Source organism: Tupaia chinensis, unplaced genomic scaffold (genome assembly GCF_000334495.1).
Source record: "Tupaia chinensis unplaced genomic scaffold, TupChi_1.0 Scaffold000044_1, whole genome shotgun sequence".
Lineage (NCBI taxonomy): Eukaryota > Metazoa > Chordata > Mammalia > Scandentia > Tupaiidae > Tupaia > Tupaia belangeri.
Genome location: NW_006159500.1, coordinates 1,454,388 through 1,473,678, shown reverse-complemented (window position 1 = coordinate 1,473,678; position 19,291 = coordinate 1,454,388). Strand labels below are relative to the sequence as shown.

The window sequence follows — 19,291 nt, the reverse complement described above, 5'->3', positions numbered from 1 at the left end:
CCAGGGGGGACGGTCACGCCGCATTCCCTTCTCCTCCATTCTCCTCTCGGGATCTTGGGCACGCACACACACGCGCCCGGCAGTGAGTTTCAAGCCACCGGGCCCGGGACGCTAACCACAGTCGACTACGTGGGAGTCCCGCGACATAGCCATTACGCTAACTGCCGGTTCCCAAAGGGTATTTTTCAGATAAAATATTTAGCCACTGTAGGACTTCCAAATGCCATAAAATGCATTAGAACACAAATTAACTGGTAGTCCCAAAGAGCGACAAACTAGAAAAAATTAAAGGATGGAGTTGTGAATGGCATCAACTGGAGTGAGAGATCAGTCTGAAATCTAGCAGGAACACGGTGACTCTTTTTCACCTTTACCCTCAAACTTCCTTTCCTTTTTTTTCCACAGCTACTTTAATTATAAAACTGAAAATATACCACTGTCCCCCTTTCCCTTCAAATGATTTGTGCTATTGAAGAGAGCAATTCTTTAGATCGGAAATTCAGATGACTTGACCAAGTCAGGATATTAAATTTGTGAAAATTAACTGATAACATGAATTGAATGTTTGTTAATTTGTTGACTGTTACTCTCCATGGTGACAAAAACTTAGTATATCACTTGTCCCCTGAATGTAGACAGAAAGAACACTGCCTTGCATGTATTGTGCTCAATAAATATTGACTGAAGCAATGAGTAATTTCAAGTGCTCAATCCAAATAACAATCTTTACAAATGGAATGTCATTGCAAATCAAGGTTAAGACAGCTTGCTTTGAAACAAAATAGTTTTCAAAATAGCTATATAAGACACCATTGAATTTCGAAGTGAAAAAAATCTGAAATGTAACTTTTTTCAAAAACACATGAAGAAATCTTGAGGATTCCAATGGGAAATTCTCTTTAAAAAATAAAAAGAAAAAAGAAAATAAGAGCATAGATTGATTACCCTAGAGTTGAGGTGGCAAACTAGGTAGAAATGACCCTTTCTTTCCATAGGTGCAGCAGGAAAGTCAGCCTAACCCTCCTTTACATTTCCCAGTGGGGATCAGCTAATGTGGGCGGTCCTACAGAAGCCTGCTGGTGGGGACAGAGGCACCACTGCCTTCTGGTGGGGACCATAAGGAAGGCTTCCAGAACATTTGAGTGGTTTTAAACAAACACTGAGGCTTTATGAAAGCTATGTTTCCTTTTTAATGGAGCTAGATGTCTTCTGTAAATCCATGGAATTTGGGTTGTTGTGGTTAAATGTCCATCCCCTTCTATGCCAACAAATTAGTGGTACTTGAGGAAACTCAGATATATTCCAACTTTTAAGTTAGCTTAAAAAATATTTGGCAGAGGGTACTGAGCTTGCCAGAGAGAGACTGAGAAGGAAGTGAGAAAGCACCCTCCATAGGGAGTGGTCGCACTGCAATTTCTTTCTTCCATTCTCCTCTTGGGATTTTGGGCATGCACACACAGAACCTGGTGTGACTTTCAAGCTGTTGGATCCAAGTCTTGAACCATGGAGGCTGGTCATGTGCAGAGCTGGCTATGGGGAATCCAGTGCCTTAACCACCATGCCATCTGCTGGCCCCTTTCTTCTTCTTCCTTCTTCCTCCTCCTTTCTTCTCTCTTTTTTTTTTTTTTTGCCATAGGGCATATGTGCTCACAGGAAAGAGACAGAAAGATGGAGTGAAAAATCACTGCCCAGTATGAACACACTGCAATCCCTTCTCCATTCTTCTGGGATTTGGCGCATGCCATTTATGTGCCTTGTGTGATTTTCAAGCCTCTCACACTTGGGACACACACACACACACACACACACACACAGAGCTTGGCATGATTTTTCAAGCTGCTGGGTCCAAAACTCAAACCACAGTCAGCCATGTGGGAGTCCTGCACCTTAACCACTATGCCACCTGCTGGCCCCTTTTCTTTCCTTTTTAAAAGACAGTTCTCACCAAGTACTTATCCTCCTGCCTTAACTTCCCCGCTGGGACATTTACCACCATGCCTGACTTTGTCAGACAGGATCTCCTGTTACCCAGGCCAGCCTTGAGTACACAATTCTCATGCCTCAGCCTCCCTGAGTAGCTGCAATTAACAGGTGGACATCAACATGTCTGGCAAGGTGATAATTTTCTTTGATACTTCCATGGTCTTGAAGGACATTTCTATATTCAGCACAAGTTTACCAAGCTAAATATACCTCATATGGCTATTAGGAGAATTTAAAAGATATATATTTTTTCTCTACAGAATGAGACAAATTACTTTGTGGTTGTTTCTGTAGACAGCAAACTAAATAGTAATGTCAAATATGTCAAATGAATCATTTCTCTTTTTACAGATCATAATGGCAATGTTCTAGGTGGGGATTTAGGAGTGCCAAGAATAGAGAGAATGGGACCAGCAGATGGCGTTAATGGTTACATCACTGGACTCCCATGTAGTCAATCGTGGTTGAGTCCTGGACCTAGCAGCTTCAAACTCATCCTGGGTGCACATGTGTATGTGCCCAAGATCCTGAGACAAGAATGGAGAAGGAATTATGGCATGGCCATACCCCTGGGGGGGGTCATTTCCCGCTACATGCCCTACAGCACAGGTCTCTCAAAATAAACAAACTAATAAAGACTACAAAGTCACTTTTTATTTCATACTCAAAGCCTTTGGAAACATTTCTATGAGATGGAAGTATGCAAGAATATAAGGTATATGCCCTTTCTGTATCATAAAATTCAGTGTAAGAGGTTAGATATACAAAGCATTATCTTGTTACAGCTAGTGTTGCTTTCTCACTAAAGACATGTATGATTCATGGGCCAGCAGATAGTGTAGCAGTTATATCACTGGACTCCCACATGACTGACCACAGTTTGAGTCCCAGACCTGGTGGCTTGAAAATCACACTAGGTGTGTATGTATATTTGTGTGTCCAAGATCCCGAGGGGAAAATGGAGAAGGGATTGTGGTTTGGCCAACCCCCTGGATGGGGAGTGATGTTTCACTTTCCCTTTTCACTATCTCTGTCTTTCTCTTTAGGTAGCAAATGTACTACCCTTAAAAAAGAAAAGTATGATCGCTTCTCGGCCTTTTGGCTAAGATCAAGTATGATTCACAGACCACCCCTCCACAAAGACTTTCACACAGACCAGTAATGTCCGTACTTCCAGAATACCTAGAGAAAATACTTCCGAGTAGTAACCAGAGGGTCACTGTTGGTTTAATTTGGTCATCAGAAAAGTCATGACACATTTTTGCACAGAAAAACATAAAAAAAGTCAGGACTTTTTCTGACAATCCAATAGAATATGATAGAATTCGAGCACTAGGGTTGGTTGTATGGCTGGTGGTTAAGGTAGCTGGATACCAAATGGCTGACTGCCTGCTAGTCCCAGACCCCGTGGCTTGAGAAACACAATGCACACATGCCTAAAACCCTAAAAGGAGGGACAGATAGAGAAGAAGGGATTGTGGTGTGAACATTACCCATGGGGAGTGCTTTTTCCTCTCCCTCTCTCTCTGGTGAATGCACGAACCCACTGTCCCCAAAGACTGGAAGTATTAAAGAACAATTTTTAATTTTTTATTCCACATTAGTGCAAAGAATGGATGATGTTTATTTATAAATGTATTCCCATAGATGTATCCAGATTTGGGAGAAAAAAGTGTAACTCAAAACAATTTTGTAGGTAAATGAAGAAAACATCACAAAAATATTTTTGTTAAATGTTCACATAATAATGTTAAGAATATAAAAATAATGAAGTTATATAAAGATCACTAAAATACAGTCCATTACTTTTTTGTAGAATTAATTTTATCTTTTTTTTAATTCACAATGAAGCATGTGCACTCACCACAGAGAGACAGAGAGAGAAAGTAAGAAAGCAGTCTGCCAAGGTCTGGGACTCAAACTGTAATCAGCCATGTGGGAGTCCAGCACCTCTAAATGCCACACCAGCTGCTGGTCCCCAGTCCATTTAATTTTAAAATGTCGTGATTTTGCACTGGCACCTAGCACAGTGATTAAGCAATGTGCAGAGGGAGCCAGATCCTGTATGGCCAACCATGGTTTAAATCTTGGCCTTGGAAACTTGAAAAAACACCTGACATCTGTGTGTGTGCCCAAGATCCTAAGGGAATGGGGAAATGGAGGAAAAACAGATTGCAGTATGGGCAGGCCCCACTGGGGGGCCTCTCTTCTACTGTTTCCTCTCTTTCCAGTACATGCACATGGACCATTTGACATTAAAAAATTTCCCCCTCAACCTCTACTCCACTCATTAACACTAATAAAACAAGTAAGCACTATTGAAAAGGACATAAAAATCTTTTTGTTAAAATAAACGCATAAAATTGGTCATTTCTCCCGTGTTATTAATGTAAAGACAATTTTTACATTATGTTGAGAGCTACCATAACACCTAGAACTGTAACAATAATGTTCACAGACATTAACGCTATGTAATGTAGATGTTGATTCACTATCATTCATAATTCCATCTTCTGTCCTTGATCATGGGTAAAGTTTTAAAAAGTAGACTTAAAACACAAATATCATTTGAAATGGCCATAAAAATAGGGCGTGGTTTATATATAAATCCTTTCATTCTGGCTATATTTTTATCCCTGTCTCAGAAAATTATATTGCTGGGACCAGCAGTTAGTGTAATGGCTATGTTGCTGGACTCCTACATAGTCTACTGCGGTTCACCTCCCGGACCCGGTGGCTTAAACTCACGCCGGGCGTGTGTGCATGCATGCCCAAGATTCCAAGAGGAGAATGGAGGAGAAGGGATTGCGGCGTGGCCATCCCCCTGGGGGTGATTTCTTGGTTTCTCTCTCTCTGTCTTTCTCTGTCTGTCTGACGAGCACATGCGCCCTATAGCAAAAACCTCTCAAAAAAAAAAAAAGAAAGAAAGAAAATTATATTGGGACAAATGTCAAAAAGTGAATTTTTAAATCCCTTGTAAACCTGTGTGTGTGTATGTGTGGATACCTACGTATACCCAGATAAATAGTTTAAAACTTTGGTACCTTATTATATAGGTAAATTACTTGTACACCTCCTATCAGAATGTGCCATACCAGTGTGTTGTTTTGATAGGGTTGCCAAGGTACTGGGCCAAAGGACATCGAAGAAAATGATGTAGAAGAGGTATCCTCTGACAGAGAATTTCCTAGAGCAAGAGTAAAACACAATCCATATATACCCAGGGTGTTTTAAGTTAGGCATTGTGTGCTTAAGGATCAGCATTTTCATTCCATCATTTACTAGACTGGAATGATCATGGAATTTGGAGTTTAGTAAGAGGGTAAATAGACTAGTAAAGGTAGGCTAAATATACTTCACCAGCAACCATAGTTGCAGTAAGTTACTGGGAATGTCTGTTTTCCCTGTAGACTTCCTAGGAGACTGCTGGGAAGTTGGTTTTTAGTACATCGTTGCTTTTTCTTTTTTTTTTTAAAGAATTATTTAATTTTATTTATTCATTCATTCATTTTAATTTGACTAGAGAGAGACACAGAGAGAGGGGGTAGGGGAAGTGAGAAAGCAAGCCACCAGGTTCGGGACTCGAACCATGATCGGCCATGTGGGAGCGTCCAGCGCCTTAACTACCATGCCACTTGCTGGTCCCTTACATCGTTGTTTTCTTAAACCATTTTCATGTGTGTATGCCATAGGCCACATGCACTTGGAGAAAGAGAGACAGAGAGATAGAGAGAGGAAAAGTAAGAAATCACCCCCCGGGGTGGGGGGGCAGGGGATGGCCATGCCACAGTCTCTTCTCTTCCATTCTTCTCTCAGGATTTTGGGAACACACGCATACGCATCATCATGATTTTTCAAGCTGCCAGACCTGGGCCTTGAACCGTGGCTGGCCATATAGAAGTACAGCACCTTAACCACCACACCACCTCCTGGCTCCCTCATACCATGATTAACACTTGGATTTATATTTCATCATTTGTATATCTTTTTCTCTCCTTCCCTGATTGTACCATCCAGTAGGGCAGTGGTTGTGTCTTATCTGTCTTTTATTTTTAAATTTTTAACTTTATTTATTCACTTATTTTAATTTGACCAGACAGGGAGAGAGTGAGACAAAGAGAAGGAAGGTGAGAAAGCAAGCCACCAGGTTTGGGACTCAAAACTGTAGTTGGCCATGTGGTAGTCCAGCACCCTCAACCACTGTGCCACCTGCTGGCCCTGTGCCTTATCACTTAGATTCCCTGCAGAGCCTCACACCAGTGTCCATGGTATAGAACTCTGAGCTACTGAGGAAGAACCAAGAACCGTCCCAACAAGAGCATGTGAATTTTCTTCTTCAGACCATAGCGGAGACTCCTGCTTTGTGGAATTTTCTTGGTGTTTCCTAGTTTATTAGCAAGGTTCTCCAGCCAACTGAAAAGCCTCTGATATCTTTTCAACAAATTCTCCTTTGTTTAAGTAGCTGAAATAATAACTTTCCAATGCTTACAACCAAAGAACTCTGACAGGAGAGAACAGAGGCAGCCTGCTTCTCCCAGGTTTGGCAGTCTCTCCTGGTACCTCCATGTGCATCCTTACTTCCAATTTGCAGCGTGGAAGTATTCAGACTCATTGAAGATCTTGTGAATGACCACAAGGACCAGCTTCACTTTTGTACCAATTGCTCGTGGGACAATCTTTAAAGAAAAAAATGTGTGATTTCTTCATCTTTTGACATTGCTGCTGAAGTGCAACGAATGAGGAAGTACTAGCTAAGTCAGTCACACATGAAACAAAGCCAATGCAACCCAACAATTATGGCTGGTGTTATGTTGGCTGAGTCTTTGCTCTGTTGAAATAAAAGACAGATACTTTATGGGATTGTACTAAGGCATATGTGTAAAACAGGAGAGAACCAATTATTTTTGCTTTATTTGGCATTGGGCAGACTTCAGTTGGAAAAACTATGTAATTCTATGTGCCATGCTGTATAAAGAGAAAAAACTTGGAGAGTGTTCAGAAGAGTAACTGATTAAAGGTTTGCGAAATTAGACCTATGAGAAATCGTTAAAAGATCTGGACATGTTCAGTCAAATGCAAGACATTCAAGCATGATGAACAATTAACTGTAAGTATGTGAAGAGATGGTTCCAACGCTGAGATTTAGGGTAAGCAGAAAGCCAATCATAGGATTAAGAAAACGAAACAAAAAAAAAAAGACATACTGGTAGAATAGAGACTATTCTGGAAACAAGCTACAAAACTTCTAAGATTTTTTTGCCTTAGGGCATGTGCATTCTCACCAGAGAGGGCCAAAGAGAGAAGGAAAGTGAGAAATCCCCCTGGGGGGGTGGGGGGATGGCTACACTGCAGTCCCTTCTTTCCTCCTCAGGATTTTGGGCACACATGCACAATGCGCCCAGCATGATTTTCGAGCCGTTTAGTCTGAGAATTAAACAACAGTTGGTCATGTAGGAATCCAGCACTTTAACCACCACACCACCCACTGGCCCTGTGAAGAATGTTTTTTAAGAAGACATATTGGGAGCTCCCTTTGGGACCCAGTTATCAGGAACACAGAGGAGATCATACTAGATCTCACAGCAACTGGTAAGGGGTGGAACCAGTGTGTATATGGGGGAGGGAGGGAGTATGGGGGAGAGCCAGTAAAAGGAAAGGCAGTTTGGTGAGCAGCTTTTGTGGCATCTTACAGTTTATCCAAAAATAAAGATTCTCCAGGAATCCCCACCATGAGATACCTGATTCTCTCCAGAATGGTCCTGAAACTATTCTTTCTCTTCTTCCAATGGCCACAGTTTATTTCTTAAAATGTCTTCTGCCTTTTGGAGGCCTTGTCAGGCAAAGCATGCAGATACATATTTATCCTCCAGGTCATACTTTTCACCTCTTTTTACAAGCAAAGGGAGAGAAGTGAAACCACCAAGTTTGCATTACTTTATCTTAATGCTGTTCTATTTTAGCCTGATGGTGATTTATTTTTTTATCTCAGGTACAGATATTCTAACTGTAATTTCATTTACTGTTCTAGTTCCCTCTATGTTTGGTGCCTGAACCCTGCATTCATCTGCTTATGCTATTCCCCCCAACTCCCTGCTTTTCTTCCCTTTTCCCTTCTTGGTCCTGAGCTGTTATATATATTCCAGTACAATTTAAATTTCCTTTCTAAATCCTCCCAGTGCCTATTTCACTACCTAAGTTCTCTCTTCACTCATCCTTCTCTAGACTAATCCATTACTTTTCTTCCTCCAAGGAACTCTAATTCTTCTCTTCCCTTATGCCAATTCCACAGCACCTGCCTCAGCACAACTGACAAGCATTCATGAGCAAGTCAGTCACTGCTGAGTTCTCATGATTTTCACACCCTAAGAAGCCCAGATCCAAGTTGTAAAGGCAGAGCGCATAGGACCTTGAAGGATGCCATACCAGCAGCTATGGTGACAGCAGTATAGCACGCCATAGGGCTTCACAGGGAAGGTCCTTTTCAGGCAAGGTCCTGTGGGACATTCTTATGACGCTGTTAATAATAGCAAAGTCCCATATAGTATTGGGGCCTGCCAGGCCTGTGGAAGAACCATGATAAAGCAAGTGGGGTGTATGGAATACAATATTAAATAACTGGTGAAATGGAATACAGTTTCAGTTTTATAAAATAAAGAGAAACTTTGAGGCTTAGTTTCTTGTTTGGGCCCCATACTAATCTGCCTTTATCATCTTGTTTTGATGTCTTTCTGATGGAAATCTTCTTACTATTGTTATGTTATTACTGTGTGTTCCTGTCAAATAAGATACATCTTCAGAAAATAGAAGCATGTTTTAAGACCAATCTCATAGCACAATGGTTAAGTGCCATACATAAGGACATGGATCTCACATGGCCATGGCAGAACACAGTTAAAATTCTGGTCCTGGCAGCTTAAAAAACATGTTGGGGTTGGGACCAGAAGGTGGTGTGGTGGTTAAGGTGCTGGATACTCCCATATGGCTAACCCAGCTCAAATACTGGACCTGGTGGCTTGCTTTTTCTCTCTCTCTCTGGTCAAATTAAAATAAATGACTGAATAAATAAAATTAAATAAGTAATTCTTTAAAACACACACACACATACACACACACACACACAACAACAACAAAAAAAAACACACAGGCTGGGCTTCTATGCATGTGTGCCCCAAGTCCTGGCAGGATGGAGAAATGGAGAAAAAAGGACTGCGATTTGATCATGTTCCACTGGAGAGGTTTTTTTTTTCTCTCTCTTTTACAAGTGCCTTCTGAAAAGAAAGAAAGAAAAAAGTAAAGAAAAATGTTTCAAGAATTGAAAACCATACATTGGGTTGTCTAGAAAGTCATGATGTATTTTTGCGTAGGACAATATATCATGACTTTCCTGATGATCTAATACAATTTATTACAATTCTGGAAAGTGAAGTCTTTTAATTATTACATGATTAACTAGTTAACTCTTATTTTTTAAGCTGTAATTTAAATTTAAAATGCAGTGTATTCACATGGTGTAAAAATCAATAGCCACAAGAGGCTATCCAATGGGAATTTCCCTCTGCTATGGTTTGAATATGTCCCCCAAAATCCATGTACTAATATTTGGTGAGATACTGCAACAATATTGAAAGGGTAGAGAATTAAATCTGATAATGGTGTTGAAAGGGAAGGCCCAGGACCAGCAGATGGCATAATGGCTACCTCGCTGGACTCCCATGTAGTCGGCCGCGGTTCAAGTCCCGGACCCGGTGGCTTAAACTCACTCGGGTCGCATGTGCGTGCGTGCCCAGGATCCTGAGAGGAGAATGGAGAAGAGATTGTGGCGTGGCCATCCCCCCTGGGAGGTGATTTCTCGCTTTCTGTCTCTGTATTTTTGGCGAGCACATGCACCCTATAGCAAAAACCTCTCAAAACAAAACAAAACAAAAAAAAAGGGAAGGCCCTTAAAAGGTGACAGGAATGGGCCAGCAGCAGGTAGTGCAGTGGTTAAGGCACTGGACTCTCACGTGGCCAATCACAGTTTCAGTCTCAGACCTGGTGGCTTAGTTTCTCTCTAGTGAGTGTGCACGCTCTATAGCAAAGTTAAAAATAATAACAACAAATAAAATTAAATATATAATTCTTTAAGAAAAAATAAAGGTGACTGGGATTGGATGAAATGATCAGAGTGGGTCCTCTATGACTTACTCCTGGTAGTTCTGTAAGGAGACACAGACACATGCAATTCTTATGATATGATGTCCTGTGCTGTCTCAGGATGCTACCATTAAGGATACCCTTACCGGGGCCAGCTGGTGGCATGGTGGTAGAGGTGCTGGCCTCCCACATGGCTAACTATGGCATGAATCCTGGACCTGGTGGCTTGCTTTTTCACTTTCCTTCTCTCTTTCTCTAATTAAGAAATTAAGAAATAATCATAATAGGGGCCAGCAGGTGGCATGGTGGTTGGAGTACTAGACTCTAATGGCCATGGTTTGAGTCCCAGACCTGGTGGCTTGCTTTCTCATTCACCCTTTTTCTCTCTCTGTCTCTGGTCAAATTGAATAACAATAAATAAAATTAAATAAATAATTATTAAAATAAATAAATAATAAGTAAAATAAAATTAGGGAAAAAAAAAAGAAAAAAGAATACCCTCACCAGATATGGTCTCTTGACCTTGGATTTCTAAAACTGTGATCTAAATAAACCTGTATTTAAGGCAATTAATCTCATCAGCATCCTGTGCATCCATCTTTTCAGAGATACAGACACTAGTCTTAAATTTAGTAAAAATATATGAAAAGGTGGTATAGGAAGGACTGTCTTCAATTTTATGCCATAGACATTTTAAATTTCAGCAAATCTATATAAATGCACCTGTGGTATATTTTTTTATTAGCAAAATGTATGGTCCTGTTCAAAATGTATGGTCCAGATATTCTTGCTCACAAGGGATGCTACAGAACAGATATCTTCTGGTTCTCACGTGAATAGCACTAAACAACAGTACACAATTAGCTCATTTGCTCAGTTAGGTGCACTTTGAAGCTCATGTACCCTGCAGTCCATGCAGCACACGAGACATGCTGGCATTTATGTCGATGGCTATGGCCACCGGGTGGTAATATCACCCTTTACAAATGCACACAAAAGGAGTCAGGTGGTGTTCGGCTGTACTGCAACTGGGCCCACACGGAAGGTCTGGGTCTGTGTCCTGAGGTCTTCCAGTACATACTGGGGAGACATGCTTGTGCTCATGACCTGGGCTGGCTGGGGCGGGGTGGTGTGTGTGTGTGTGTGTGTGTGTGTGTGTGTGTGTGTGTGTGTAATGACCTGTTTGGGTGCCTTTCTCTAAAAATAGTAAAAATGTACTGAAAAAAATTGACACAGCATGGCAAAGATTCAGGTCTTAACCAAGTGGTTTTTCAAACCCTTGAGCATATTTAAAGCTTTGCAAAAAAATACAGACCAAATAATAACCCTTTCGCTGGTAAAGTGGAGTGGAATTTAACTGAACAAAATTATGTATCAGATGTTAAGTTTTGGGGAGGAAGGGAAGACTGATGTAACGGTTTTATTTTAAGAATCTAATTTTACAGGAAACTAGAAATGCCATCCTTGGTAACTATTTAAATTCATATAAAGTTTTTTGAATATCAACTAAAAACTATATAAGAGGGTGTAACTTTTTTCATATTCTCTTGCAAAGACACAAAACAAAGTTTTTGAGGATCACTATTCTAACATAAATAAAAGAAATCCCAACCATCTATCTTTGGGAGAGGGGAACTTATAGTGAGAGCTCCATTCTAGTCTAAATGGGAGGAGAAAACAGCATAATCAGGCCCCAGGAGAGTATCTGGGGAGACCCCTACTTGATATGGCCATGAGATTATCCTCTTTTGTTGGCTGGGCCTGATGCTACTCTGCCGGATTTGGGCTCTGACCTGACAGAGAAAGGGGAAATTATGAAAGCCTTTACACTTTCAACCTGAATTACTCCTCAAGTGACTATCAGCAGCTCAGGCTACACTGAGTTGTCACAGCCTCCTGGGGACATCTTTACTTTCTCCCCTTTCTCTTCCCCATTGTGCTAGGGTGGGCACAGGCATATGTGTCCTGCTAATTTCATGTGCATTTAAAATGACTAACAAGTGTTAAGTGTTGATTAACAAGTTAAAAAGGTGTTAAATTGCATATCTGTGCCATCCTCTGGAACTTACCTGGTTGTTTTTGGTCCAGTCTGTGGAAATGAATGAAATCCATAGGGCCTTTTTAATCTCTTGAAGTAGGCATAGGTTTAGGAGATGTTTTTTTTTTTTTTCTTGAACTCATATGAAGTGACCTTTTTCCCCCTGAATATCTTCAGCATCTGGTAAGACAAAAAGGTGAGCCCAGAAGGGCATAGGTTAGGGGAAAGAAAATGGTGGCTTGGGTGTGAAGGGTAGAGCTAAGGAGACATCTGTGCTAGGCAGAGACAGGATATCTAGTGGGAGAGGTGAGTGGGGGGCAGAGGACAAAAATAGGGAGGGAGAGCTTGGGTAGGGTCATCTGACCATGCCACTGTGCCCCTTGACCTGGTCGAGAGAGGGTCTTTCTCTTTGTCCACTGCTTGGTGCTTGTGGTTTCTGGTTTCCTGAGCATGTTTCCATGACTTCTGGGTTACTTTTGCCATGCCAAAGCCTCTAAGTTATGTCTACTCCAGCAATCATATCCTCCTTCCATACAACTCTCCACAATAAAGTAGGAGTCATGCCTTCAGCTATGTTCGGTCAGCAGGGCCTTCTTCACATCCACTGTTGGCTATGAGGAGCTTAGATCTCACAAAGCACCATTCCAATGCAATGGGGTGCTGGCTAGGCCGAGAGGTTCTAGTTGAGAAAAGCAACAGCGAAAGAGCCTTTCCAAACTGACCTGCCACCTCTCCTCATCTCCCCATTTTTAATCCTGGTTGTGCACATGGTAGAGAGGCAGGTGTTTTCAAGTCATTCCCCTCAATTCATTCTGTTACCTCCCACTCTCCACCATAACTTAGTACTCTGGATGTCTTACTGAAAACCAGCAAGAAACAGGTATGGCAGTCTCATCTGAGAAAACTAGGAACTGGAAAATTAGAAGAAAGTGAGGCATAGCACCCTTCATTGTCACTTCAGACAAGAAGGCTTTGAAATAATCCTGGGCACAGTGGGTGTGTGCATATGAGCTGGGGTTACTTAATCACAAAAAGATTAAAACAATGAAATAAGACCAAATGTATGTTTATAGATATTATATGTGGATATCTTCTGGAGATCAGATGGGGATCTTTGGAAGAAAATCTTCAAAGAACATAAGAATTTTTTGTTTTTGTTGTTTTTCTTTGAGAGCAAGATTTTTGCTATGGAGTGTTTGCACTTGCCAGAGACAGGAAACAAGAAATCACTACCCCCCACCAGGAGGTATGGCCATACCGTAATCCCTTCTCCTCTATTCTTTCAGGATTTGGGGACACAGGTGCACATGCCTGGTGGGAGTTTCAAGCCACTGGGTCTAGACCTCAAACCATGGTCAACCATGTGGGAGGCCAGAGCCTTAACTATGATGCCACCTGCTGGCTCCAAGAGCACAGAATTTTAACTTCTCATTTTGGGGATGGCAGACAAGCAGAGGTCAGAAGTAGAAGCCACCCAAGCAGAGCTTACTGTTCTATCTGCACTTCTCCCCTCTGCAGACAGCAGTAATGGCAAATCTGTAGAGACAAAGTAGATCAGCGATTGTCCATCTAGACACTGGTAGGAGAGCAGGGGGATGGGGAATGACTGCTAATGGGTATATGGTTTTTTCTAAGGTGATGAAAGTGTTCTAAAAATTAGATTGTGGTAATGGTTGCGTAACTCTATGAATGTACTAAAATTCATTGTTTTTTAAATTGTAAAAAAAAAATGACTGGGGTAGGATTTAGCTTAAAATATGATTCTAACTATAAAGAGCAGAAATCAGGTAAAGGATAAAAGCTAGAGACCTCTAATAGATGCATGAGGCTGTAAAATGTGTAAGACAGGAGGAACCAAAAGAACTAGACCTTCACCTTTTCCTTAGACTGAAGAAGCTGGCATTCCAGAGAAGACCACGTAGTCATTTGTAGAAAACAGGGTTCTGGGAGAAGAGAGAAAGAAGAGGACTGTAGGACATGAAGGAAGAACTGAGTTTGGAGATGAGAAAATATCCATAGTGTACCACCCGTGTGGCTTATGCCACAAGCTCTTGCTTTGTCATCTGCTGGGCAGGCTGAGCTGTCAAAGATTGAAGTAGCTAGACCACGGTACGAGGTATGCTTCTCTCCTCAGACTGACACTGCTCTGCCCTGGCTTCCATTTTGGCAAGAGAGGGCACTGTCAGCACCTTTGTTGAAGATTACTAGGCAGTGAGGACTGTATCTACCCTGATGGACAGCCGATGACCTAGTTGTCACATGAGAAAACAGTATAGTTAGAGACAGGGCCTGTGAAGGAGAAAAAGAACAGACCTGCTATGGGAATTACAGACATTGCTACTTTGAACTCAGGTTAAAAATAGTATAATCTCTTAAAAAAAAATAAAAACAGGATCTCTCTGTCTCAGTCTCCTACCTCAGCCTGGAACTACAGGGACCTGCCACAGTGTCCAGCTAAAAAAAACATAATTTTATTTCTGTTGGGTAAGAATGTAGAATAAATAACTTTGTCTCGCTCTCTGACTCCTACTCTGCTGTAAGTTAAAAAAAAAAAAAAAAGATTAGGAACCAGCAGTTGGCTTAATGGCTCTGTCATTGGACTCCCATGTTGTCGACAGCAGTTCGAGTCCTGGACCCGGTAGCTTCAACTCAAGCCGTGCACGTGTGCTTGCGTGCCCAAGATCCTGAAAGGAGAATGGAGGGGAAGGGATTGTGGCGTGGTCATCCCCCCTGAGGGATGATTTCTCGCTTTCTGTCTCTCTGTCTTTCTGGTGAATGCATGCACCTTATAGCAAAAAAACCCTCAAAAATAAATAAATAAATAAATAAATAAGCAAGCAAATAATTAATTAATTAATTTCAGACTGGCTGGACAGGGCTGGCCTGTGGCTTGATGGTTAAGAGAGCTGGATCTTATAAGTCCGGCCTAAGAGCTCCTGTTGCCTTCTTCCCATACCCCATCCTTGCCAGCAGGATTCCTAGACCTCCTGGCTTGAAAACAGGTTGGGTGTGAGTGCATGTGTGTGTGTCCTGAATCCCAAAAGGATGGAGAAATGGAGGAGAAGAGATCACAGTATGACCATGCTCCATGGGGTGGGGGTGGATGTACTTTTTCCCTCTCCCTCTCTCTCTGTCTCTCTCTCTCTGGCAAGCATACATGTCCTCTGGCAAATTAAAAAAAAAAAAAAGACTAAAAAACTGACTAGACAATATAATTGCAAGATATTAAAAAAAACTTTCATAACGTTAGAACTCAATGCAAATATTCTAAAATATTATTAGTGGTTATTTCTACCTGGAACAGGGAGAAATAAAATAACCTCCTTTCTCGACATTAATTCTCTGAGAGGCATAGTGCTTAGATTACAGTAGATATTTAGTAAATAATTGACAAACTGGGGACCAGCAGTTGGCATAATAGCTATGAAGCTGGGCTCCCATGTAGTCGACCACGGTTTGAGTCTCAGACCCAGTGGCTTAAACTCACGCTGGGCGTGTGTGCGTGCGTGCCCAAGATCCCAAGAGGAGAATGGAGGAAAATATATACACACACACACACACACACACATATATATATTTATACGTGTATATATATGAATGGATTTCTGTTAGTGTGATGCAAGTACAGATTTTCACTTCTCTATTTTCCAAATTCCTTTAATGTGCTTGTATAATTGACTACATGTTGCTGTTACTGATGTTTCTGGTTCACTCTGGCTCACTGACCATACATATTTATATCTTCTTCCTCATGAGACTCCATTAAAATGATACTAGAGAAAAGAAAATCATGACATGGAGGGAATAACAGGAAGGTCATCCTTAGCCGAGAGGTTACATTTCTACAAAAAGAAAAAGTGCTGGAGTAGTAGCTACTGAAGAAAAAGGGCAGGGGAGAGCCACAACATGCAAGACAGGACAGCATGGCCTGACTTTTCTGTAGATGCTGGGAGCATCTCAGGACAGGGGAGCACAGGTTATACCAACCGTGAGCTACTGAGAGGGTGAGTACCACAGAACTTAGAGGGCAGAAGTATCTTCGTGATATTATTCTAATGGTTTAAGAATAGGGAGAAGGAGGAGGAAACAGGGCAGTGTTCTGGCTTTCAATTATTTTGGGTTGTTATTATTCCAGCAGAGTCCTGCCCACCTGGAAGCTTGGATTCCTTTAGGATCTGGGAAAATTATCAGGGCAGTTATACAGGCACAGACTTAGCTGCCTCATTAAAAAGGCATCGGTGACTGGCAAATTTTAAGACAAAACTTGCCTTTACAAGGAGTACCCTGTCTACTGCATTGGATAAATTTAACCCTTGCTACTGCTTCATTTTCTGTTGTAACAGATTGGAAGATTAAAAGTAGCCCAGGCAGCTGTTCCAACCTACACTAAATCTTAAAATTCCAACAAAATGATTAATCTTACTTGCTGAGGTACTAGAGGGCAAAAAAAAGTATAATGAATGGAAATAAGAGGAAAATCAAATTTTGGCTCAATAAAAGGAGGAGCTTCCTAACAATCAAGGCAATACAAATCTGGAACAGGCTTCTCTGGGAAGTAGTACATTGAGAACCTATGTGCTAATTAGAGTTATAAAACAACCAACAGCCTCTCAGGTCCAGGCAAGTTTAATTTTATAACATATTGGGAAAAAGTTTTGTCTTCATGTCACTCTGAGTAATGCATCAGGTTATCACTCCTTAGTGTCACTGACACTTCTCTGCCAGACTGTCAGTGTGGGCTGCTATACCCAAGTAGAGTAGACTGGATGGCTTAGGAACAATTTATTTCTCACAGTTCTGGAAGCTAGAAGTCCAACATCAGGATGCTAGCATGACAGAGTTCTGGTGAGAGGTCTCTTTTGTAGATTGCTGAATTATTGTCTCTTCACATGGTGGAAAGACAGAGAACTAGTCATGTGGCCTCTTCTTGAAAGGGCACTAATCCCAGGAGGGTGGGATTCACACTCTTGACCTGATTAGCTCCCAAAAACCTCACCTCCAAATACCATCACAATGTGGATTAGATTTCATTAAAAAAAAAAAAAATTATTTATTTAAATTTATGTGTTGTTATCATTTAATTTGCTACAGGGCATGTGGGCTCACCAGAGACAGACAGAGAGAGCCCGAGAGGTAGAGGGAAAGTGACAAAGCAAGCTGCCAGGGTCTGGGACACAAACTGCAGCAGGCCAGGTGGGAGTCCAGCACCCCAACCACCACCCCCACCACCTGCCGGCCTGTGAATTAGCTTTCAACATATGAATTTGAGGACATGGGCTCCAACATCCATAACAGACCCCATTTCTGATTTTGGTCCCACTTCTGCCTTACAAGACTAAATGATACTTTTTTTCTTAAAATGTAAATATTTTTGCCCCTAAAAGTATTGTGTGTCACCATCCTGTTTTGAGCAAAGGGTCAAATATTTCTTAATTCTTTCTTCTTTTAACATAAACTATACCACAAGTGTGAATAAATTATTTTCTGACCATAATGGCTTTAAAAGTAGGACAAATACTGAAATATCACTTCAAGTTAAAGTAAGTAATTGAATACAGAGACAGAATAAAGATAGGACACAAATAGTTTAGACTCATAAAAACACAAATTACAATGACTCCTTGTCCTCTAATCAGGGTTTCCAAATCTGTTTTACGCTCATGGAATATGAGAGAGAGAGAAACCCTCCAATCCTTTTTCCTCCAATTATCTTTTTTTTTTTTTCTTTGAGAGAGATTTTTGCTATAGGGCACGTGCGCTCACCAGAAAGAGAGACAGAAAGACAGAAAGTGAGAAATCACCCCCCAGAGGGGATGGCCACGCCATAATCACTGTGCCATCATTCTCCTCCGGGGATCTTGGGCACGCATGCACATGCGCCCAGAGTGAGTTTAAGCCACCAAGCCTGAGACTTGAACTGCAGTCGACTACATGGGAGTCCAGTGACACAGCCATTATGCCAACTGCTGGTCCCCAATTGTCCATTTCATCAGGATCCTAGGCATAGGTATGCAAGCTTGGCATGCTTTTTTCAAGCTGCTGGGGTTGGAACTTGAACTCTGGTCAGTCATGTGGGTACAGTTTCCTCTGCACTGTGTTTTACTGCCTTGCTACAAGGTTAGCACTGACCAAGTATTAACTGGCTAGAGTTGCTATGACAAAGGTACCATTAAAATTTTAAAATAAATTGCCAGAGGGTTGGTGTGCTCACCAGAGAGACGCAGAGAGAGGAAGAGAGAGAAAGAACCCCTTAGTGTAGTGCAGTTACACTGTAATCCCTTCTCCTCCTTTCTCAATCTTGTTGGGATTTTAGGCACGCACATGTATACACACGTGCCTGGCGTGTCTTTCAGGTCACCAGGTCTGGGATTTGAACCACATGGTTGGCCACGTAGGATCTGACTCTGGCAACTACCAGGCAAGGGAGATAGCAAAAGCACCACAAACTTAACAACTAAGATTTACTGTCACACAGATGTGGAGTTTAGAAGTCCGAGATCAAGGTGTGAGCATAGCTGGTTCCTTCACAGAGCTGTGAGGAAGACTCTTTCCACACCTCTCCCTAGCTTCTGAAGCGCTGCTGGTAATCACTGCAGTTCCTTCATTTGTAAAAGAATTATCCTAATCTCTACCCTCATCTTATGGTTAGCATATTATTCCTGTTTATGTGTTGTTCAAATTCCTCCCTTTTATGAGCAGATCAGTTACATTAGATTAGGGACCTACCCTACCCCATCTTAATTTGACTTTTCCGTAACTAATTACATATGCAATGATTCTATTCCCAAATAAGGCCACAATCTGAAATATGAGGGTCAGGTCTTAAACATATAAATTTGGGGGTTATATGATTTAACCCATAATACAGCATAGTATGTTTATATTTACTTAATTATAAATTATTTATAAATAATACTATAGTAAGAATTATAGACACTGTAACTCCTATACAATTAATTTTTTTTAAATGATAGAAAGCCTATATGCACACACATGAGAAAAGAGGAGAAAAGGGTACCCTTAACCCTTGAGAGGGTCTTGTCATGATGCAACCCTCTTTAGAGAGTTCCCTATTTCCTCAGGATCCTGGGAGCCTGCATGCACACCTGGTGTGTTTTCCAGCTGATCTGGGGATCT

General features: G+C 41.4%; 1 long non-coding RNA gene across 2 annotated transcripts in view; it reads right to left on the bottom strand.

The window, feature by feature from the left end:
* Positions 1-5,809: 5,809 nt before the first annotated feature.
* The window catches only part of LOC102492615 (uncharacterized), a 32,919-nt gene continuing 19,437 nt past the window's right edge, over positions 5,810-19,291 (bottom strand). The window contains exons 2-4 of one of the 2 annotated variants that reach the window (XR_003549980.1): positions 14,030-14,097; positions 12,186-12,334; positions 5,810-6,811 (exon numbers count right to left, since the gene is read on the bottom strand). This is a non-coding gene — a long non-coding RNA (uncharacterized LOC102492615). The remainder of the gene's footprint in view (positions 6,812-12,185; positions 12,335-14,029; positions 14,098-19,291) is intronic. The other variant, XR_333320.2, reaches the window with a different exon arrangement.